Here is a 24,623-nt window from a genome sequence, read left to right as displayed (position 1 = left end):
CTATAGAAAAGAGTATGGCGATCCCTTAAAGAACTAAAAGTAGATCTACATTTTTACCCAGCTATCCTACTACTGGGTATCTATACAGAAAAAAAGAAGTCATTATATGCAAAGACTCATGCACTCACATCTTCACAGCAGCACAATTCCCAACTGTAAAAATATGGAACAAACCTAAATGTCCAACAACCAATGGGTGGATAAAGAAAATGTGATACACACACATACACACACACACACACACACACACACAGGCATACAACTTGGAATACTATTCAGCTATAAAAAGAACAAAATAATGCCATTAAAGGCAACTTGGATGGAGTTGGAGACCATTATACTAAGTGAGGTAATTCAGGATTAGGTAGTCAAACATTGGATGTTCTCACTTGTAAGTGGGAACTAAGCTATGAAAACGCCAAGACATAAAAGTAATATAATGGACTCTCAGAACTCTGGGAAAGGTCGGAATGGGAAGAGGGATAAAAGACTACACTTTGGGTGCTGTGTACACTGCTTGGGTGATGGATGTGCCAAAATTTCATAAATCATAACTAAATAAATTATCCATATAATCAAACACCACCTGTTCCCTAAAATCTACTGAAATAATTTAAAATATGAGAATAAAATCAACCAGATGAATATTTTTAAATGACTAGAAAAAATGGGTACACTGAGGCTCAGGGTGAAAGATTGGCTCAGCAGAAGCGTGGGACTGGACCCTAGCTCTCCTGACTTTTAGTCCAGTGTTCTCTCCACCACTCACTCACTCATTTCTACATTTCTAATTTTTTTTTGGACAAAGATGTCTTGATTTTGTTGATATCACATGGAAAGCCTGAATTGGCCCATAGAACCAAAGACTTGGTAAAATAGTTCAATATTACTGTGGGAAGCAGGTAGCAGTAGCTATATTTCTAATTCCACATACATTCTACTGGGGAAATGAATAAAGCACTAAAATAATAAACATTTTGCCACAAGTTTTGGGAAAAAACTGACGCTGAAGCAGTATGCACCGTAAAGACCAAGCAGCACTACTCATCTCAAAATATTAAAAGGAAGAGAGAGTTTTTTAAAATACAATTCAATGGTTTAATAATTCTTTTAACAACAGTTAAAATATGAAAATCTTGCTCAAAATGAAGCCATAGTAATCTGAGTATTTGCAAAGCAGTGCCAACACTGTCAGTGGACGTCTTAATATTCTTGCGTTTAAGTAAAATATGTGAAATGTACTTAAGCTCAGTAAAAGTTTTCCCATGTAACCTATGAATGGGAGCAATGAATTTCAATATAAGCTCTACAAGTTTAAATATCAGCTTGTATGACTTTATACTATTTAATAGTTTTGCCAGTATTTTTCCCTCTTGATGAAAAGTGTTTCTAACCATTAAACAGGTATAAAATCTCTGAAAAACAAATTTTTATTTGACAAGGTAAGTAAGTTTTAAACAGATTTTCTGTCACAGAAAGAAAGGAATCTTGCATCATAACCTTTCTTGTGGGAATAAACTGAAGAAGTCCCATCTATCTGGTTTCCCAGCTTCAAGCCTCAAATACAGCTAATCTCTTTATCCCTTCTTTCCAGTTCTAGCAAATTTCCAGAAATAAAACATACAACATTGTATGATGGTAAATGTCACAGTTGCCACACAGGTCAGCAGGAACCCAATCACATCCAAAGAGTGGTACTGAAACCAGGTGAGGTCGTGGTCTGCAACCCGAGAGTGATTGGCTCCTTTATGGTGCCTGACAAATTCAATCCAGAAGACTGCTCAACCTTTACTGGTTGATCATGACAAATTCTTGATAACTTCATAGTGTTCTCTTTATATCTGAAGGATAAACATGGAGATACCAAAATTGAAAGTAAGTTTATTTTGAGCATATCAAGTCCATGTAAGGTTTTTATTTTCATTCATTCATTCATTCATTGAAACAGAGTCTTGCTGTGTTGCCCAGGCTAGAGTGCAGTGGTGCAGTCTCGGCTCACTGCAACCTCCATCTACCGTGGTGTCAAGAGGTTTTCCTGCCTCAGCCTCCGGAGTAGCTGGGATTACAGGGACAAGACACCATGCCTGGCTACTTTTTGGATTTTTAGTAGAGAGAGACAGGGATTTTCCATGTTGGCCAGGCTGGTCTCGAACTCCTGACCTCAGGTGATCCACCCACCTCGGACTCCCAAAGTGCTGGGATTACAGACATGAGCCACTGCTCCCGGCACATGAAAGGTTTTTAAAGTGCCAAACGATTCAAAGTAAATGGCATATAATTGACATAGAATTTGTGCAATTTAGTTTGAGTCATCATAGAAACTTTGGCTTTTACATTGGACTTTTATCACTGACAAATGCTTCATAGCTAGTCACTCTGCTTCTATCCTACCTTTTGCCTCCTACTGTTTCCTACCCAGTAGCCAAAATGATATTTTTGAAATAAAAGTCAGATTTTGTCACTCCTCTAATTAAGATTTTTGCCTGACTTCTCATCATATTAAGAATAAAATCCAACTCTGTTATTTGGCCTACAGGACCCTGCAACGTCAAACACTGGCAAGTTCTTCTCCTAGCAAGTTTTCCATACACACTAGGTCTTCTAGAGATATTGACCTTCTATTTTTCATTAGGGTGCCAAAAGTGTTCTCACCATAGCATCTTTACACATTTTGCCCCCTCTCTCATACTCCTGGAACATTCTTTCTTGCAACAACCCAAGGCATGCTTCTATCTCTTTTTGAGGCTTCCCTCTAAGTGTTACCTCTAAGAGAGGCTTTTCCTGGCCACACTATGATGGAACCTCTAGGATTTTCTCTATTTTTTAATGCTTATTTTGATATTTGATTCCTATAATTTTAAGTACATTATATATCTTATAAAATAAACCTTTAAATATTAAAGCCAAAAGATAAATATACATACACTAAGTGAATAGGTCAACAATGTAAGATCATCTTGAACATTATCTTGAAGAGAAGATACCAATTTACCTACTCTTCAGATCATGGTGTAGGATATCAGAACCTGCCTAGAATAACTCTCTTGTCCTAAACCATTTAGTCACTACTTTTGTCCTCCAATTAAATACTAGCCTGACTTCAAATATCATACATTAGTTTTCTTTGTTTATGTAACTGAATTATATAACATACATTCATTAGAGTCTACTTTTTAAAACTTTTGTGTAGCAGTTAGGTAAGTGCAGGAGCCTGGGTGAGCACCCCTGGGCTCTGGCACAACGGCAGCATACAGGGGTGGATGTCTGCAACTCCTGAAGCCCAAGTGGGTATGTGTTAGTGTACTCTTTTAGCCTTGCCCTATACTAATGACTTAAGTGTTAACCAGTTCAGGGTCCTGTTAGTACTCAAGTCCTTGTCCAGCATCCAGGAAGAATCAGGTCACGTATGGACTTGGAGGACAAATGCAAGGGTTTTACTGAGTGGTGGAGGTGGCTCTCAGTGGGATGAATGGGGAGCTGGAATGGTGATGGAGTGGGAAGATGATCTTCCTCTGGAGTTTGGTCATCCAGCATCCAATCTCCTCTCCTCTCCAACCGTCTTCAGCTGAACTACTCTCAGCATTCAGAAATTCCTTCTCTTCTCTCCGATGCACCATTCTGCCATTCTTCTGCTCTTCTGTTCATGCTGGGGGGTTGGGGTTTATATGAGTACAGAATAGGGGGGTATGGTAGGCCAAAAGGCAACTTTGGGCCTCAAAACAGAATGTCCGTTCTGGTTTAGGGCCAAGAGTTTTCAGGCTTGAGGTTGGAACATTTGCAGGGGAACCAACCACTTCTACCCAGTATTTTGCTGTTTCCTGTCCATGTCATATACAGCACTAGATTTCCATATGAATACGTATCTGTTGGGTGTATAATTGAAAGTAGAATTGCTGAGATAAAAGTGCATGCATAATTACAATTCACTTCTTGACTTTGTTTTTCTTTAATTTTTAATTTTTAAAGTTTTATTTATTTATTTAATTTATTTTTGGAAACAGTTTTGCTCTTGTTGCCCAGGCAGGAGTACAATGGCACGATCTTGGCTCATTGCATCCTCCAACTCCTGGGTTCAAGCAATGGCTTATGCCTGTAATCCCAGTACTTTGGGTGACCAAGGTGGGTGGATCATCCGAGGTCAAGAGTTTGAGACCAGCCTGACCAACATGGTGAAACCCTGTCTCTACTAAAATACAAAATTGGCCGGGCATGGTGGTGTATGCTTGTAATCCCAGTTACTGGGGAGGCTGAGACACGACTTTAAATTTTTTTGAAGTGTGTTTTCTTAATTTCCAAAATTAAAGATATTTTAGTTATATTTTTTAAAAATCTCCCTTTCTTCAATTAAGGCTGGATCATATATTGTTTATGATATTGAATCTTTTCAAATTTACTGAGTCTTGATTTCTGGTCCACCACATGTCACTTCAAATAATTATTAACAATTCAATATGCTCTAAGAAAATGTGTCTTCCAGTTGATACATACAATACATACATGTGCATATATATATATGTGCATGCGTGTGTGTGTGTATCATGTTACATTATAAGGTTCCATTTGTTAACTGTGTTCTTCTAATGTTTTCTGTCATTTCTCATTATTTGCTCCTCTTTTTAAAGTCTATTTAGATTTAATGGAAGTATCTGTATATTTGCATTTAAATAAACCACCTTATTTTAGATTTCTTTTATATTGGTCCAACCTGTTTTATGGTACAATCTGTTATAAAAGCATTCCTTTAGGTGATACTTTTCTTTCATAAAAACATTATTGATAGTAGTCATAAATGCTGAATTGATGGTAGCTGGACTGGGTAGACATTTTGAACGCTGTATCCTTTGGAGTATAAATAAATCAATTATTAAAAATTCAATTTATTCAAATTAAATTTTTTGTACTTCAAAAGCCATCATCAAACAAGTAAAAAGTTAGAATGACACAAAATATTTGATAATTATATATCTAAGATTATATCCACGATATATAAATAGTTCTTTAAAGTCAATAATGGGACAAATAGCAAAGTTTAAAAATGTTTCAAGGATTGGAATAGACATTTTCCAAAGAAGATATATGGTCAGTAAGCACATTTAACAATGCTCCACATTTTTAGCTGTAATGAAAATTCAATCGAAAACCATGAGAGATCATTTCACACCCACTAAGAAGGCTATAACAAAAAGATAATAACATGTGTTGGCCACAGTGTGGAGAAATTGGAACCCTCTTGCATTGTTGGTGGCAATGACAAATATAACAAGTACTTTGGAAAACAGTTTAGTAATTCTTCATGAGCATACAGTTCCCACATGAGCCAGCAATTCCATTTATAGTATCAATCCCAAAGAAAAACATGTTTATGCAAAAACATGTGTAGCAATGTTCCTAGTAGCCACAATTGGAAACAATCAAAAGGCCAATGAACTGATAAGTGAACAAAGAAAATATGGCATATCCATACTATAAAATATTATACTGCTGCAAAAAAATGAAAATACACACTACAATGTGAATGAATCTAAAAACCAAAAAAAAAAAAAAACAAAAAATTATGCTCAGTGAAAGAAGTCACTTATATAACACCCTGAATTGTATGGATTCCACATGGCTTCATGACTCATAAACATTCTAAATATATTGGGATTTTATACCTTAAATAGGTGGGTTTTAAGTCATGGAAATCACATGTAATTATTAATCCTGTTACAATAATGGAAACAATAAAAATGAATTTTTCATCAAGAAAGTAGTGATGCTTTTAGCGATTTCAGATATTTAATTAAAATATTTTATCATATTCCTTTAAGTTTATCCTTCCTTTCTACTGTGGACTGATTATATGATTTTTTAAAAAACTGTCTTTTTAGGAAAAGAAGAAGTCACATTGTCCCTGTTTGCATATGACATGATTGTGTATTTAGAAAACCCCATCATCTCAGCCCCAAATCTCCTTAAGCTGATAAGCAATTCAGCAAAGTCTCAGGATACAAAATCAATGTGCAAAAATCACAAGCATGCTTATACACCAGTAACAGACAAACAGAGAGCCAAATCATGAATGAACTCCCATTCACAATAGCTTCAAAGAGAATCAAATACCTAGGAATCCAACTTACAAAGGATGTATCTCTTCAAGGAGAACTACAGACCACTGCTCAGTGAAATAAAAGAAGACACAAACAAATGGAAGAACATACCATGCTCATGGATAGGAAGAATCAATATCGTGAAAATGGCCATAGTGCCCAAGGTAATTTAGAGATTCAATGCCATCCCCATTAAGCTACCAATGACTTTCTTCACAGAATTGGAAAAAGCTGTTTTAAAGTTCATATGGAAACAAAAAAGACCCCACATTGCCAAGACAATCCTAAGCCAAAAGAACAAAGTTGGAGGCATCACGCTACCTGACTTCAAACTATACTACAAGGCTACGGTAACCCAAAGAACATGGTACTGGTACCAAAACAGATATATAGACCAATGGAACAGAACAGAGTCCTCAGAAATAATATCACACATCTACACCCATCAGATCTTTGAGAAAACTGACAAAAACAAGAAATGGGGACAGGATTCCCTATTTAATAAATGGTGCTGGGAAAATTGGCTACCCATAAGTAGAAAGCTGAAATAAGATCCTTTCCTTACTCCTTATACGAAAATTAATTCAAGATGGATTAGAGACTTAAATGTTAGACCTAAAACCATAAAAACCCTAGAAGAAAACCTAGGTAGTACCATTCAGGAAATAGGCATGGACAAGGACTTCATGTCTAAAACAACAAAAGGAACGGCAACAAAAGCCACAATTGACAAAATGGGATCTAATTAAACTAAAGAGCTTCTGCACAGCAAAAAAAAATTACCATCAGAATGAACAGGCAACCTCCAGAATGGGAGAAAATTTTTGCAATCTCCTCATCTGACAAAGGGCTAATATCCAGAATCTACGAAGAACTCAAACAAACTTACAAGAAAAAAACAACCCCATCAAAAAGTGGGCAAAGGATATGAAGAGACATTTCTCAAAAGAAGACATTCATACAGCCAAAAGACACATGAAAAAACGTTCATCATGACTCGTTGTCAGAGAAATGCAAATCAAAACCGCATGAGATACCATCTCACACCAGTTAGAATGGCAATCATTAAAATGTCAGGAAACATCAGATGCTGGAGAAGATATGGAGAAATAGGAAAACTTTTTCACTGTTGATGGGACTGTAAACTAGTTCAACCATTGTGGAAAACAGTGTGGTGATTCCTCAAGGATCTAGAACTAGAAATACCATTTGACCCAGCCATCCCATTACTGGGTATATACCCAAAGGATTATAAATCATGCTGCTACAAAGACACATGCATATGTATGTTTATAGCAGCACTATTCACAATAACAAAGACTTGGAATCAACCCAAATGTCCATCAGTGACAGACTGGATTAAGAAAATGTGGCACATATACACCATGGAATACTATGTAGCCATAAAAAAGGCTGAGTTCGTGTCCTTTGTAGGGACATGGATGCAGCTGGAAACCATCATCTCAGCAAACTATCACAAGAATGGGAAAGCAAACACCGCATGTTCTCACTCATAGGTGAGAATTGAACAATGAGATCACTTGGACACAGGAAGGGGAACATCACATTCAGGGGCCTATTGTGGGAGGGGGCGGGGGAGGGGGAGGGATAGCATTAGGAGATATGCCTAATGTAAATGATGAGCTAATGGGTGCAGCACACCAACGTGACACATGTATACGTATGTAACAAACCTGCAGATTGTGCACATGTACCCCTAGAACTTAAAAAAATAAAAATAAAAAAATCTGTCTGTTTTATATTAGCTATATTACTTTATAATTATTTTTGTGTGGAACATTGTTTCACTATTGGATACCCATTACATGTATGGAGTTCAAAACACGATTTTTAAATAACCACTCAAAAATATAAGATTATTTCAGATTGGTTACATCATGTAAATTCTTTCAAAATTAGTCTCTTAAAAAAAGGATGAAACCCATACCTACTATTGAGAAGATAAGCTATCTATAAATACCACCTAGTAAAGAAAATATTGTTACACTCACAAAGGGTCATTAATTACTGTCTTCAGTGCATTGAGTAAGTCTGTACTTGACACTGTGTTGAAGTTCAATCTAATAGCTGCTGCCCTGGCCTTCATTTGTGTAATGTTATCAGGTTGATCCTTCTCACACAATGCAATGCCCACCATAGGGATCCCATGGTAGATCACCTCGTGATGCCATTGGATCCATCATGAGTAAAAAATGCCCTGGTGTTTGGATGACCTAGGATTGGATAAATTTTAGCAATATTATTGATAGGAATAAAATGAGAAATGAACAACTAAATACTCAAATGACAGTGTTTTCTAGTTAAAATGTTGAACTAAATTAAAATTGTGTTTCAGACTTCAGAGGAAGGAGCACCTACTTGTGCTGGAGATGTAAGTGAAAGCTATATGGTGTGTGTGACTTCAGACTGAAAAAAAATTAACCAAGATTACCAGTTGGACTGAAGAAAAAGTGCAATCTAAATAAAATGTGCAAAAAGAAAAAGATGCAAAGAAAAGACATGAACATGTAAGAATGTGTTCTCCTACGTGTAGTCACAGAATGTGATATGTGAGATGTGCAAGGCAGCAGGCAGTGGGGTGGTGGTGGTACTAGGATAGTGGAAGGACAGGTCACACTTCATCATGAAATGTGTCATCACATTATGATTAAGATTAGGAATTTAATCCTACAGAAAATGTAGACTCCCTGGTGATAGCAGAAGAGCTGTTATTTTTAGTGACATTTGAAATAACCTGCAGAAAAAGAACAGGTGTGAAGTTATAGAAATAGGAGACAAAGAGACAATCTATTAAGTTGTAAACAATTCTACGAGACATAATAACCCCTGAAATAAAAATACTCTGATTCTGACAATGAAGAATGTGAATGGAAATCATAAAATACCATCAATTATAGCTTATTATTTTCCTCATAGGAATGGAAAACAAATATAAAGAAGTTTCATTTTATTTTTAAGTTTTTCCATAACACATTTTCAATATGCTTGTTTCATGATTAATAATTAATACTTTAATGGGCTATTACTAATATATTCAGTATTTGTACTCCAGATTCTTACCAAGAAGGTCATTCTGGGGTATCCACTTGTATACCTGAGTACTGAATCCTAATACCTGTGGTCTATTCCCATCAACTCTCCAAAGAACCTGTTACAGTAAAGAAAATATCTTATTCCTTGAGTAGAACTCCAAAGTTATAGAATGTCAGAACTCTAAAGATATTAAGGATGAGATCAGGGATGCTGAGGAATAAAATTACTCAAACACTGACGTAAATAGAATGCCAACATTTCATTTTCTTAACTTCTATAATTTGTTAAGTGTGTAAGGAAATCAGGATTTTCCAAATAATAGCTTGGAAAAAATGAGATTATAGATGAAAATTTCAAGTATTTAAAAAACTGTTAGGCTTTTCAAAAGAAGACCCATGTGTGGCCAAATCATCATATGAAAAAAGCTTAACATCACTGCTCATTGGGGAAATGCAAATCAGAATCACAATAGATACTATTTTGCACCAGTCATAATGGCTATTATAAACTAAAAAGGTAGTACATGCTAGTGAGATTGTGCAGAAAAAGGAATGCTTATACTCTGTTAGTGGAAGTGTAAGCTAGTTCAACCATTGTGGAAGACAATGTGGCACTTCCTCAGAAACCTAGAGGCTAAAATACAATTCAACTCACCAATCTCATTAGTGGGTATATACGGAAAGGATGAAGAATGATTCTCTTATAAAGGCACATACACATGTTTATTAATAACAGTAGTATTCACAATAGTAAAGATATGGAATCAATCTTAATGCCCATCAATGATTGACTGAATAAAGGAAATCGAATGGCATACATATACACCATGGAATATTATGCAGCCATAAAAAAAACCAACAAGATTTTGTATTTTACAGGTACATAGATGGAGCTGGAGGCTGTTATCCTTAGCAAACTAGCATAGAAACAGAAATCCAAATATCGCATGTTCTCACTATTAAGTGGAAGCTAAAAGATGAGAACACACGGAAACATAGTGGGGAACAACATACACTGGGGTACATTGGAGGGTGGAGGGCGGGAGGAGAGAGAAGATCGGGTAAAATAACTAATGGTTCTGGTCATAATGCCTGGATGATTAAACAGTCTGTAAAACAAATCCCCATGACACAGATTTATCTATGTAAGAAACCTGTTCCTGTAGGCCTGAACTTAAAATGAAAGTTAAAAAATAAAATAAATTTAATTTGAGACACATAAAAATTCTAAAAAATTATATGCATGAAAAAATTAAAATAGTCATTATAATTCTAGTGAGAATAAGCAGTAACAATTTAGTAATGACCTATATGTTTATTTTATGTATATTATACTAATTTTCATCTTCCACATTGAATATTAATGTACTCATTTTTTAAGTGACATAGGAAGTATTTAATGTAATTCTGCTTGTCTATAAGTTATTATATTAGAGTTTTGTGTTCTTTGATTGACAAAAAAGCAAGTTGATAAAATAAGCTAATTGTAAGAAATAATGCTACAAAGGAAGTATGTATAACTTCTTTCAAATTGCAAATTATCAAGCACTACTTCGAGGAGAAATTTCAAGGGACAATTTCTGAGACAAATTCAGAGAATTATCAGTATTGCTAATTTTGGTTGCTTTTTTCAACATTGAAATGAGGATGCTGTTGGTGTCATAAATAAAGATAGAGCTGCTGAATAAATTCAAATTGTATTTTTCTGAATTTCATCAACTGATTGTTAACACTTAGATAATGTGTTACAAAGTTTGACAACAGTGATTTATATATCCTACTATAGCCAAGACATTTTTATGTTCAAGTTACTAATTATGGAACTCCCAAGCAATCCTCATAAACTGAACAATAATTTACATGTTTAACTTTTACTTGTTATATCAATATTAAAATAACTGAGTTTTCAGCAAAAAAAAGTTAGTATAGGTCATTACAAGAAGACTATATCAGATTGGGAACTAAAAAGTAATTGACAAATACACAAATGTCACCATTTTATTCTATACAGAAGAAAATGTTTCCTACTATGTTCTATGGAGGGAGTGTCTGAACCTGTTCCTCCACCCGGCTTCCTTCTGTTTGACTCCTTCTTATATTTCCTTCTGCTGCCTCCATTGGGAGGAGTTGTTAATCTGATAGTGTTGCGTCTTTGTGGGACCACATTTTATACAGCAACAGGATCCACTTTCAGGTCAGGATCCATCTCCATCTTTTCTCTTTCATCTTCCTGCTTCAGACATTGGCTGGGCCCTGTCCAGCAAGGGAGGCTGCTTTTACCCTATCTCTAAATCTACCTGGCTGGTGGGAACTTGGACTAAGTCTGTCGGCCTAGGCCGTTCTTTCTCTAAATAGTACCCTGAACATCACTCAGATAGGCCTATTCCAAAATGTAGAGGCTGTATATGAGGCTGGATTACATGACAAGCTTAAACTGCATGATGCATATTAGACATTTTGAAATACCTGCTATTGTTATTGTGCTAGTGAAGTTACCCATTAAAATGTAACTTCTTCTGATAACATCTGTAGTGTGTCCAATGCCCTCAGAAATCCTTAAACATAAGGATCAAATGACAGGGAAAGAATTTAGTGATATCTCTTATGCGATCCCAATATCATGATAATATCAAAACTTTACCTACACCTCTTAATATATTTATTCCTGATCACAATATTAGTGCCAAATTTATTATCCATGAGTATACCCTTTGTACTATTTTAGCCTCTTCCATGTATATTTCTGATTTTGAATTACTATCTGATAATTAGTGCATTCCCAAGAGCTACATTTCCAGGCAGGAAATTTCTATAATTGAATTATTTACAGACTTTCACAGCCTCTTTTAGTAGTTTTCCATACCAGTAAGGAACTTTATCTATCCTTCTGTGGGATCTTGGCAAGGGCTGAGGCGATTACATTGGCCCAATCTTCTGTCACCATTGACCCCAGAGAAAACACCACAACACCATTTTCTCCAGAGCTCTGGATAAACTTTTCCATTTCCTGTGACAAAGAATTTTTTCCATCACAAAAGGGTAACAACATAGCAGGCACTACTGAAATAATTGGTACAAATTACTAAAGAGAGAACATCAAGTATTATCAGGAATGACTGACAGAAATTATGTATTTTAACTGACTCAATCACTCAGTTTCTTATCAAGAAGATGTATAATATGAGACAGCTGGCTTCTACTAAGGGTATTGATGTAAATATGTGTGTGTGCATGTTTGTGTGTGTGTGTGCATGTAAGGGAGAAATGAAATGGAGCTATTTCATAGTAGTCAGAGAGATAATGTTAGAAAATATTATACCCAGACTCTTCACTTATAATATAAGAGTTACTAATATAGGTTCTTGGAAAGTGGCACTACTTGGCTTTAATTCTATATAGTCATCCTCCTAAATCACATATCTTTATTTCAGGCAGGTTTTCTATAGAATTGTTTTGGTTTGAAGCTATCAATGTTTTGCTTCCCTAACTGTTAGCCCCGCGGAAAAGTTACTCACATTTTGGATGATTTTATGTCTACATTTATCTTCCTCTATAATCCTTTACACTTCACTTAAATTTTGTCAGAGGTTTCCAGTCTTTTTTCAACAAAGAAAAAAAGTAACTGTAAAAGGTGGTGAAGAATCACCGACATTCTGGGGTCTGGTTGTGGTATGGAATTTCTATGAATTAGTCCTGAGAGTCTCGTTTATAATACCGAATTGTACAGTATATAGTTAGATGGTTGAATGATCATATTTTTCAGGTTATTGTTTAGGTGGAAGAACTTTTCCCCAAATCACACTGTTAAATTGATGTGCTATTTATAACTGCATGTGAGGAACTCTCATCATCTCTTTGCTGTGTCTTGGAGGCAGCAGCACTTGTACCATAATGGGAGAGGCCACCAGGACTTTCCACAGGGGAGATCTGTCACCCTCATGAGTAGCTCACTCACACTACACTTCCCAGTGAAGATGTGCTTGGCTAAAATTGATTGACATTTATTCTGATTTGCTTTCTCCAATCTATGCCAATATTTACATTTATAAATTTTTCAGATTTAATCATTAGGGTAAAACATTTTAAACTGTTGTTTATAAAACAAAGAAAAAAATCCAAATATTGACTGTGAAGACCATATATTGCTGTATATTTTTTCAAATATGATTTTTAATCTTAAGACATCAATGTTCATGTGAGAGTCATTGTACTGCTATTCCAGATGACACATGGGGCATCTAGGCATTTTGTGTGATTGCAGTTACCTGTTGCCACATTTAATGTAACGCATGTTCAGTGTTTACTCTCACTGGCTTGGTGCCCGGAGCCTTCTTCATCCACTCAGTGTTGAAGTAATCTAAACTCTGTTTACTGATTCATCACTGATGTGGACTGGTTGTTTCCCACTCTGTGACGACTTCATAAAAATAATACAAAATCAATGTAATTAATTTAATAAAAGTACGAAAAGTTTAAAAAAGAAAAGGAAATATTTCTCAAATTTCTATCTAGAGATATTACCAATGTAAAATATGTATGTTTTCATCATGGCTTTTATTCTATTTACACATGTACACACATACCATTTATTTAGAAAGTTTTAACCTTATTATGTGTACATTTTCCTCCTGCAAAAAGCTTGTCATCTTGTTATATTTACCATTTTCTACCTCCCTTTACTTGCATTTTGGCTCACAGTGTAATTGAATATTTGATTAAATTATTGTAAAGCCATAGTATGCATATAGTATAAGTGTTTAATCATTCCTTCATTTAAGATGTTGGATTACTTCCAATGTTAATTTTATGAATATTTTCCATAAATATTAAATATGCACATCTTGACTTATTTTTTCTCAGTATGATTACATGAGACTATATTGTGAAACCAATGGTTATGCGCATTTTTAAATCACTAGAAACATTTTGCCAAGTGTCTTTTTCTCTTAAAATATATACATATATTCTGAGAATGTAATATTTAATTGAAAAGCAAACAACTTTGATTAACAATTATTCCACATAATAAACAATTAAAGAGCCAATTTTACAACCATTGATTTGCATTCAAATCTTTCTGCAAGTTAATAACAACAGCTACTATTAGTAATTATCACTATTTACTACTAGTCATCCTTTTCCTTGTCTTTCTACACCTCCTCCTGTCTTCCGTCTCCTATTGGCGGTATCACTTTCCCTTAATATAAATAGAGAAATCTTTCAATAGTAGGGTAAGGTGGCACACAATTTTCATTAGTCTTACCTCAGCTTTTGTCTCTTTCAAAAGTTACAAAGCACATACAATTTGCATTCAACATAGATATTGTATTTAAACCATGGAATAAATTCTCAGTTTTATGTAGACAAAAATCTTAAGAGATTACTTAATAATGTATTAAAGAATGCTTACTTTCTACATATGTCTTAAAAGTATGATTTCAATTTAAAATGTATGAGGGTCTTGTATTCCTTTGTAAAGAATATCATCTTCTAAGCAGAATTCTTTCATTATTGTAAACTAAGTTTCCTACTATACAGATACGAGTGATAGAAATTATTTGTTATTTATAATACATGCATCGTTCATTTTCTTCATGCTTTTCTGTAGGGAGCTTTGGTGTCTAAACACAAGTTCCACCAGGAAGCTGTACTGAGTTGCTCGTCATAAGACTGAACACACCTTCTCTAATAGGGCAAGTTTCTGTTCTAAGATGTAAAACTCTGGTATCTCAGCATAGAATGAGTTACATTCTTGAGGAAAATCAAGTGAACACTGGGTTTGGCTGCAAATATTATTAGGGTACACATTTATATCATTGAGTTATTCTTTTAAGTTAGAATACTTAAGATCTGCATCACTTACAGTAGAATTTTAGAATTGCTTTCATTTATTATTATTGTTATACTTTAAATTCTAGGGCACATGTGCAACTTGCCATCTTACTGGCAAAGCTGGTATGTCTAATTTTATTCAAGTCCACAATATATCTGTCATCCACGACTCTTCAAGAGAATGTAATCTTGATGTGCTGAACAATCTGGTTCTGTTAAATGAAGAATGCTATCTCAAGAGACTTGCACATGTTGGGTAATTAGTAGTGTTAGTAATCATAACGAAATAACCATAATTGCAAAATTAATATTTCTGAATCACTGAATATAAAACAGAGAAATTATAAATGTTTTGTTTGTATTAACATTTTTTCCTCAAAACACATTATGAAGTGGGTACTATCACAGTAAATGAGTAAATGTAGGCATAATTATTTATATCAACATTCTAGTTCACTTTTCCATCATCTGCTACCAGATTCCATGCAAAATTTCCCAAATGATCTGCTCTTTCTTTCTTTGTTTCTTTTTTTAAAATAGTCTTATCATATGTCTTCATTTCCTAACTCTTTTTAGTAGTTCTCAAAGGTGCTTAATAAATAAGTTAACTCCTAATAAGTATCTGGCTCTAACTTGCCACTCAGCATCATCTGATTCTCACTCAGCCTTTCCCAGCAAACTCAACTTAGAGTCTTGAGAACTTTCTTCAATGCTTTACCTTCTTTTCTTTTTTGTGTTTTCCTGTCCCCTCATTATTTCACCAATTTCTGCACATTGTTCAGGTCTCAGCTTCATTATCAGTGAGTCCAGGATACTTTCTGTTATCTCCACTGATGCTATCTTGGCATTGGGTTTTGCCTTGAGATAAAAACTTTTGCATATTTTTTATTACTTGCATATATTCTGTCTTTTGAAATAGAATGTAATGTGTGTGGGGACAGAAACTGTGTCTAATTTTTTTCCTCTTGCCTGTGGTTTGTTTTTATAAACATTCTTTTAACGAATGACCAACACCTTCTTATGTGTTGCATAATCAAGGTTTAAATTTAACCAACCCTATTTTCAAAGTCCTTAGTATCCCTCTCTCTATATAATAATGATTAAACTCACATACTTGTGATGGTATCAGCAAGTCAACATGTACACGAGTTCCTGATTGATATCTGCTTTACCCTGCCCACTGCCCATCTTTCTTTCTGTGTAAGTCAAACACTCTGCATGAAGACTGTAGAATTATTCCTATTAAAATTTCAAAGCCAACAAAACAAAACCAACAAAATTATCTTTACTGTAGGTAGGGATTTGGCAGGTGTACAGTGTAGTCCTCCAACAAAATCAACATTTGGTAAGAGTAGATGAGGAAATTGAAAATCCCAGGAGTTCTTATTAAGCCATATGTCAGCTTTTCCCATTATCTCAGATACTGTAGTGGGTCTTTCTGAGAAGAAAAAGGAAAGAAAAGATGGATGACACAAGATAATTACATTAGGTAATTTTCTGAAAGGGATTAGAATAAGGTAGACAAAAATGTAGGCAAAGTGTCTGTACTTTTAAATACATAAACATGTATTCAAATATAGGCATAATTTAATTTTCATGAAGTATATATTTTGCCCATGTGTATATATAAGAAAAGTAAAGTGATAAGAGAATTCTGAGGGTCAACTACATCATTGCCAATGTCACATCAGAATACTTGCAATCATAAACTGTTATTAAAATAATCTATAGAGAAGTAAACATTCATTTCTTTACCCTTTAAAGCTTCAATAGTAGCATATGAACCTTTAAACAACTCTTTGATCTCCATGATCAACTAATTCTGCTGTACTCATCAAAACAATTTTCTAAGAAATCGTCTAGTTTCCACAGTTCATTAAGCTAACCCCTTTATCTTTGGTTATTCAAGTGAACTGTGGGCTATTTTGAGAGTGTAGCTGAAATCCTTGTACCCACTACTGCTTTTGATTCATGCTAAGGTATTAATCATATTAGCTTTTAAGTAAATATATTTGCAAATTACAGATAGAAAATTTTGAGAAATTATCAAATAGAGATTTGTACCCAACCTTAATATGGATCATATTTTGTAATACACACACATAATTTTAAAAAAATCTATATGATATAACAATATTCAGACTTCAACAAGATGATTGATCTTAAAATAAATAATTTCCAATCTTTTAGTGAAGGAACGTAGAGATATTAGAAACAACAAATCACCCTTAGTGGTTTTTGCATTTGAGATAGAGGCACTATTTCTCTCAACTGTGAAGGAAACCTTCTGGTGACATGGGGACATATTTTAATTTCAGAATAAGGAAACTGAGGTATACAAGGAAAAACAATTTCTGCAATGTTGCATAGATAGTTGTAGAAAATTATGTAACTACTCAATCTACATGTATGCATTCAGTAAGATGTTTGTGGATGGGTCTTTTTTTAAAATGAAGAAAATTAATAGTACAACAGATATGTGATTGTTTAAAGACATATTAGGTGCACTAATTTACAGGTTTATGACTTCCTAGAATGTTCTGTGTGAGCAATGGCCACAGGGTTTTAACTGACTTTATAATTTACACTTTTCTATATTTGTGCAATTGATAGATCATCTTGTGTTTTCATTTCATAAATTCACTTACCAAAAAAACTCCACTACCAGCCGGGTGTGGTGGCTCATGCCTGTATCCCAGCACTTTGGGAGGCCAAGGCTGGCATATCACTTGAGGTCAGGAGTTTGAGAACAGCCTGGCCAACATGGTAAAACACTGTATCTACTAAAAATACAAAAAATTAGCCAAGCATGCTGAAATGTTCCTGTAATTACAGCAGTGAGCTGAGATTGCACCACTGCACTCCAGCCTAGAAGATAGACTCCACTAAAAACAAACAAACAAACAAAAAAGGAATTTAAAAAACCAAGTACCCTGACTATTGCTTTATATAAGCTCAGCTTTAACAGCACAGGAAAGTTAGATCTCCGTTACCAATTGAAAAAATTACTTACCTAGAACTTCACTGGAAAACTGATCCCACTTCTTTATACATTTGGAATCAAAATTGAAAATAAACCACATAGATCATATTTTTTTTACCCTCTCCATGAAAGTCATTTGATCATTTAATTCTGACATAACAACAGGTATGTAGGAAGGTAGAAATAGAAATCCTCCACTATGCCTTTCAAGTATGTAGCCAGTAGAGAAGGGGAGACTGTACACAAAGGGTATGTTAAATAGCTCAGCCAGCAGCTCCCCACAGGGAACAGTAGCATCTGCAAGAACAGCATCAAATTTTGACTCTTGAAGTTTCTTCATAAGTTTCTTATTTGAAACTCTATCCTTACAGAACTTTCTGATTATGTCATAAAATGTACAGATGATTTCTTGTGCTTGTGAAAAATATGACCAAAATGTGTCTTTTGGAAGGTCTGACCATGATGATATCCTCAAAGTCAGTTTTAGTTAAAGATGCAGGATAAACTTCAAGTTTAAGAGTAGATGGGCTGTTGGGATAAAAAAAAAAATGGAAGCTGAAGATGCCAATACAGTCACCTCATGACTCCTATGGATAAGCTCATCCAGGATTGTCTTTATATTCATCCAATGACTGAAATCTGTGGACCACACCAGTGCATTTTCACAACTCCCAGAGCTAATGTAACAGGTCAGCTGTATCAGCAAAAAAAACTGAAGTCCACTTCATACACGTCCTGGTGCAATGCAATGCTTTTTCCCATTTGCTGTTTCTTTCTGTCATTTCTTATGGTTATATCCATGGATAAATCACTTTTTCCCATTTGCTGTTTCTGTCTGTCATTTCTTATGGTTATACACATGAATAAATCAATCACGAAGTTCAAATGTAACTTTTACACTTCAAAGTAAATATATTATCATTAGATTAACAGTCTGAGCATGTATGTGGCAAGAAGATAAATGAAGGTAGATGAACTGTTTACCCAAGTGTGTTAATGTTCCTTTTATGTTTATAAGTGCTATCGTTGAGCTAATATCAATGTTCTTGTATGGACACATCACTTGTCTTATGTAATTTATTTCAGAAGAGTTTCCAGAAACGTAACCATGAGAGGTTCATGTTTCTGCATTTTATTTGACACAGAACTAAAGATAAAATAATGAAACATGGTTCAAATATTTTTTATATACTTTGTTTACATATAATTTATATACAGCACCTTCAGCTGAGGCGTGGTGTGCAGAGTGGGCTGCCATTTTTGCTGTTTGGCAACTTAGCTGTTCTGCCCTTCAAGCTTTGGAGAGTCCAAATGTACTGGTGGTGGAAGGAATCCACCAGTTGCTGCACATCTGCTCTACAAAAACATTGCCAGATTGCTTCTTTTAGTAGCTACCAGATTTTGTTCCTCTTCACTGGGTGGGACTTCCCAACAGGGGACTCCAGCCACTCCCATCAGTGTTCTTGGGTCTACAGAGATTTGAAAACTTCCTATAGCAGAGCTCCCAGAAAGAGGTATGGGCCGGCATCTTTGCTGTTTGATTGACTTATCAATTCCAGTCTGTAAGCTTGGAAGAGTCCAAGCTGACTGAGGTGAAAATGATACACCAGAAGAACATTTGGAATCATAAAAGCAAGCACATAAAAATGGGGCCAGACTGCTTTTTTAATTGAGTTCCTGACCCTAGTCCTCATTACTGGGAAGAGTCTCCCAACTGGGATTTTTGGCGACCACCACTGGTATTCACCAGCTGACAGAGTTTCTAGGCATCCCTGTTAAAGAGACCCCAGGGGACAGGGCAGGCTGACATCTTTGCTGTTTGGGCAACATTCCAGCCTTCTAGCTTTGGAGTGTCCAAGGCAAGAGGGGCTGAAGTATACCCCAGCGCAGCACAGCTGCTTTACAAAAATGTGGCTAGACTACCTTAAGCAGGTCCCTGACACCATTCCATCTGACTAGGAGTCTGATCTCCCAACTGGGGTCTCCAGCCACCTCTTAGAGTTTGTTTTGTTCCAGATCTCCCTGGGATGGAGCTACCAGAGAAAAGGGCAGGCTTCCATCTTTCCTGTTTCTCAGCCTTCATTGGTGATACCTCCAGGTACTAGAAAATCTGAAGTGACTAGTGATGGGATTGGGCCCCTAGCGTACCACACCAGCCCTACAGAAAAATGACGAGAGTGTAATGCGGTTGCCTGCTCTTGTATGTCCTCATCAGGCAGATCTTCCAGGACTGGGTCTCTAGCCAACACCTGCCCAATCTATCTAGCTAGTAGCAACTTGCAACTCCTTAGAGAGAGCCCCTGGGGCAACAGAAAGCCTCTCAACCACTGCCTCTGAAGTTTTCTTGCCTCCTTTGGACCAACAAAGGAGCAAACACACTGAGCCACTGCTGACTTGTGTCTCTCTGAGATGAAGATACCACAGGAACAAACAAAGTAGCAAAGCAGCAAGCCAACTGATGTGGAGCCCAGAGGGGTGGGTGCAGGAGACTCTGTAGCAAAGTGTGGCCATCCCTGTAAGTTCAACTTTCATGAATAAGAGACCCTAGCCCTTGGGTAAGAGTCCGACCCGATCTCTGCATGGTGATCCTGTACATCAGATGAGGCTGGTCTGATTTGAGCACTCCTTGATCTTCTACCCTCTCCTGGAGCCCTAGTCTTGCCATGCCTACTTACAGGGCAATCTTGGGTGCCCTGGGGTCCAACACCATAGTTTCTGCAACAGAGGACCAGGCCTGACTGATAGAGAGTTCCACTGAGGCAGCCCGTACAACTGTGCACCAGTCTGCATGTTCCCTCCCATACTGCAGCTTCCGCTGAGCCTACAGAAACTCCTCACACCACTTTGCTGAGTGTATGTCTGCATAGGTGGGATTTGCTGTACCTGACCCAGCAGCACACAGGAGTGCAGTACATCCCTCCATGTCCCCCCCACCACATTCACTCAAATCACCCTGACAGTCTTTGCAGCATTGCAGACAGAGTCTTGATGAGCACAGAACCAGAAATCCCTGTCTGGCCAGTGCCCACCTTTTTACTGATGTTGCATAGAGGACAGGATCCTCCCATACCTTGATTGATCACTTCTGCTTGCAGGGCACAGAGAAGGCACCCAGACTTGTGATGGCAATCACCCCACTCTAAACAAACACCACCTCCAGTGTGACATAACACAGTCTGCAGCAGGGGCCTTCCACTTCCCTTACAACTGTTTTGCTTCTGCCACTGTGGTGAACACTCAGAAAGAGGCAGACACTCCTGCACTCACTAGCACTCTGCTGCAGTTGCCACACCTTGATCGCCCCAGTGCAGTAGGCTTAAAGCCTTGAAAAGCCAGAAAACAAAGGTGGGGCTCAATGAAAGTCCACCAGATTTAAAGCATACAGTCCAGGAACTGAAAAATGAAGACTGCCCCCTCTACAAACAAAATCAGTTGGCTGAATCCACCTTATATCACAAACAAAGCCTCAAGGCAATCAAATAGAATTAAAAAACAAAACAAAACAAAACAAACAAACAAAAAAAAACAAAGACCAGCAACCTCAAAAACTGAAGGCAGATAAGCCCACAAAAATAAGAAAGAATCAATGCAAGAACAGTGAAAACTCAAAAAGACAGAGTACTTTCTTTCATCCAAATTACAGCATCACCTCTCCAGCAAGGGTTTGGAACTGGGCTGAGGCTAAGAAAACTGAAATGACAGAAGTAAAACTCAAAATAGGGATATAAACAAAGTTTGCTGAGCTGAAGGAGTATATTGTAACCCAATGCAAGAAAGCTAAAAAAAAAATAATAAAACATTGGAGGAGCTAACAGATAAAGTAGCCTGTAAAGAGAAAATGTAACCTACCTGATAGAGTTGAAAACAACACCACAAGACTTTTATAATGCAATCACAAGTATTAATAGCAAAATAAACCAACTGAAAAATGAGTATCAGAGCTTTAAGACAGGCTTTCTGCAATAAAACAGGTGGGCAATAACAGAGAAAAAAAAAAAAATGAGTGAACAAAACCTCAAGAAATATGGGATTATGTGAAAAGAATGAGTCGATGAGTAATTGTTGTATCTAAAACAGATGAGGACAATGAAATCAACTTGGAAAGCATGCTTCAGGATATCATCCATGAGAACTTTTCCAATCTAGCTAGAGAGGCCAATATTCAAATTTAGAAATGCAGAAAACCCCAGTGAGATAACCCATGAGAAGATCATCCCCCAGACAAACAATTATCAGATTCTTTAAAGTCAAAATAAAAAGAAATTTAAAGGACAGTGAGAGAGAAAGGCAAAATTACATACAATGGGAAGCTCATCAGACTAACAATAGACTTCTGAGCCAAAATCCTGGAAGCCAACAGAGATTGGTGGCCAATATTCAGCATTCTTTTTTTTAACTTTTTTTAAATTATATTTTAAGTACTAGGGTACATGTGCACAATGGGCCAGTTTGTTACATATGTATACATGTGCCATGTTGGTGTTCTGCACCCATTAACTCATCATTTACATTAGGTATATCTCCTAATGCCATCCCTTCCCCCACCTCCCCACAATAGGACCCGGTGTGTGATGTTCCCCTTCCTGTTTCCAAGTGATCTCATTGTTCAGTTCCCAACTATGAGTGAGAACATGCGGTATTTGGTTTTCTGTTCTTGCGATAGTTTGCTGAGAATGATGGTCTCCAGCTGCATCCATGTCCGTACAGAGGACATGAACTCATCTTTTTTTATGGCTGCATAGTATTCCATGGTGTATATGTGCCACATTTTCTTAATCCAGTCTGTCACTGATGGACATTTTGGTTGATTCCAAGTCATTGCTATTGTGAATAGTGCCGCAATAAATATACATGTGCATATGACTTTATAGCAGTATGACTTATAATGCTTTGGGTATATCCACAGTAATGGGATGGCTGGGTCAAATGGTATTTCTAGTTCTAGATCCTTGAGAAATCACCACACTGTCTTCCACAATGGTTGAACTAGTTTACAGTCCCACCAACAGTGTAAAAGTGTTCCTATTTCTCCACATCCTCTCCAGCACCTGTTGTTTCCTGACTTTTTAATGATTGCCATTCTAACTGGTGTGAGATGGTATCTCATTGTGGTTTTGATTTGCATTTCTCTGATGGGGAGTGATGATGAGCATTTTTTCATGTGTCTGTTGGCTGTATGAATATCTTTTTTTGAGAAGTGTCTGTTCATATCCTTTGCCCACTTTTTGAATGGGTTGTTTTTTTCTTGTAAATTTGTTTGAGTTCTTTGTAGGTTCTGGATATTAGCCCTTTGTCAGATGAGTAGATTGCAAAAATTTTCTCTCATTCTGTAGGTTGCCTGTTCACTCTGATGGTAGTTTCCTTTGCTGTGCAGAAACTATTCAGTTTAATTAGATCCCATTTGTCAATTTTGGCTTTTGTTGTCTTTGCTTTTGGTGTTTTAGACATGAAGTCCTTGCCCATGCCTATGTCCTGAATGGTATTATCTAGGTTTTCCTCTAGAATTTTTATGGTTTTCGGTCTAACATTTAAGTCTCTGATCCATCTTCAATTAATCTTCATATAAAGAGTAAGGAAAGGATCCAGTTTCAGCTTTCTACTTATGGCTAGCCAATTTCCCCAACACCATTTATTAAATAGGGAATCCTGTCCCATTAGTTGTTTTTGTCAAGTTTGTCAAATATCAGATGGTTGTAGATATGTGGTATTATTTCTGAGGACTCTGCTCTGTTCCATTGGTCTATATCTCTGTTTTGGTACCAGTACCTTGCTGTTTTGGTTACTGTAGGCTTATAGTATAGTTTGAAGTCAGGTAGCATGATGACTCCAGTTTTGTCCTTTTGGCTTAAGATTGTCTTGGCAATGCGGGCTCTTTTTTGGTTCCATATGAACTTTAAAGCAGTTTTTTTCCAATTCTGTGAAGAAACTCATTGGTAGCTTGATGGGGATGGCATTGAATCTATAAATTACCTTGGGTAGTATGGCCATTTTCACGATATTGATTCTTCCTCTCCATGAACATGGTATGTTCTTCCATTTGTTTATGTCCTCTTTGATTTCACTGAGCAGTGGTTTGTAGTTCTCCTTGAAGAGGTCCTTTACATCCCTTGTAAGTTGGATTCCTAGGTATTTTATTCTCTTTGAAGCAGTTTTGAATGGAAGTTCATTCATGATTTGGCTCTCTGTTTGTCTGTTACTGGTGTATAAGAATGCTTCTGATTTTTGCACATTGATTTTGTATCCTGAGACTTTGCTGAAGCTGCTTATCAACTTAAGGAGATTTTGGGCAGAGAAAATGGGTTGTTCTAAATATACAATCATGTCATCTGCAAACAGGGACAATTGGACTTCTTCTTTTCCTAACGGAATACCTTTTATTTCTTTCCCTTGCCTGATTGTCCTAGCCAGAACTTCCAACACTATGTTGAATAGGAGTGGTGAGAGAGGGTATCCCTGTCTTGTGCCAGTTTTCAAAGGGAATTTTTCCAGTTTTTGTCCATTCAGTATGATATTGGCTGTTTGTCATAAATAGCTCTTATTATTTTGAGATATGTTCCATCAATAGCGAATTTATTGAGTGTTTTTAGCATGAAGGGCTGTTGAATTTTGTCAAAGGCCTTTCCTGTATTTATTGAGATAATCATGTGGTTTTTGTCTTTGGTTCTA

At 36.3% G+C, this 24,623-nt stretch overlaps 1 pseudogene; it reads right to left on the bottom strand.

Moving 5' to 3' along the window:
* Positions 1-809: 809 nt before the first annotated feature.
* On the bottom strand, positions 810-18,685 carry LOC117085541 (annotated as a pseudogene).
* Positions 18,686-24,623: the final 5,938 nt, after the last annotated feature.

This window comes from Trachypithecus francoisi, unplaced genomic scaffold, assembly GCF_009764315.1.
Source record: "Trachypithecus francoisi isolate TF-2019V2 unplaced genomic scaffold, Tfra_2.0 Lachesis_group1, whole genome shotgun sequence".
NCBI classification, from domain to species: Eukaryota; Metazoa; Chordata; class Mammalia; order Primates; family Cercopithecidae; genus Trachypithecus; species Trachypithecus francoisi.
This window is presented reverse-complemented; position numbering and strand designations above follow the sequence as displayed.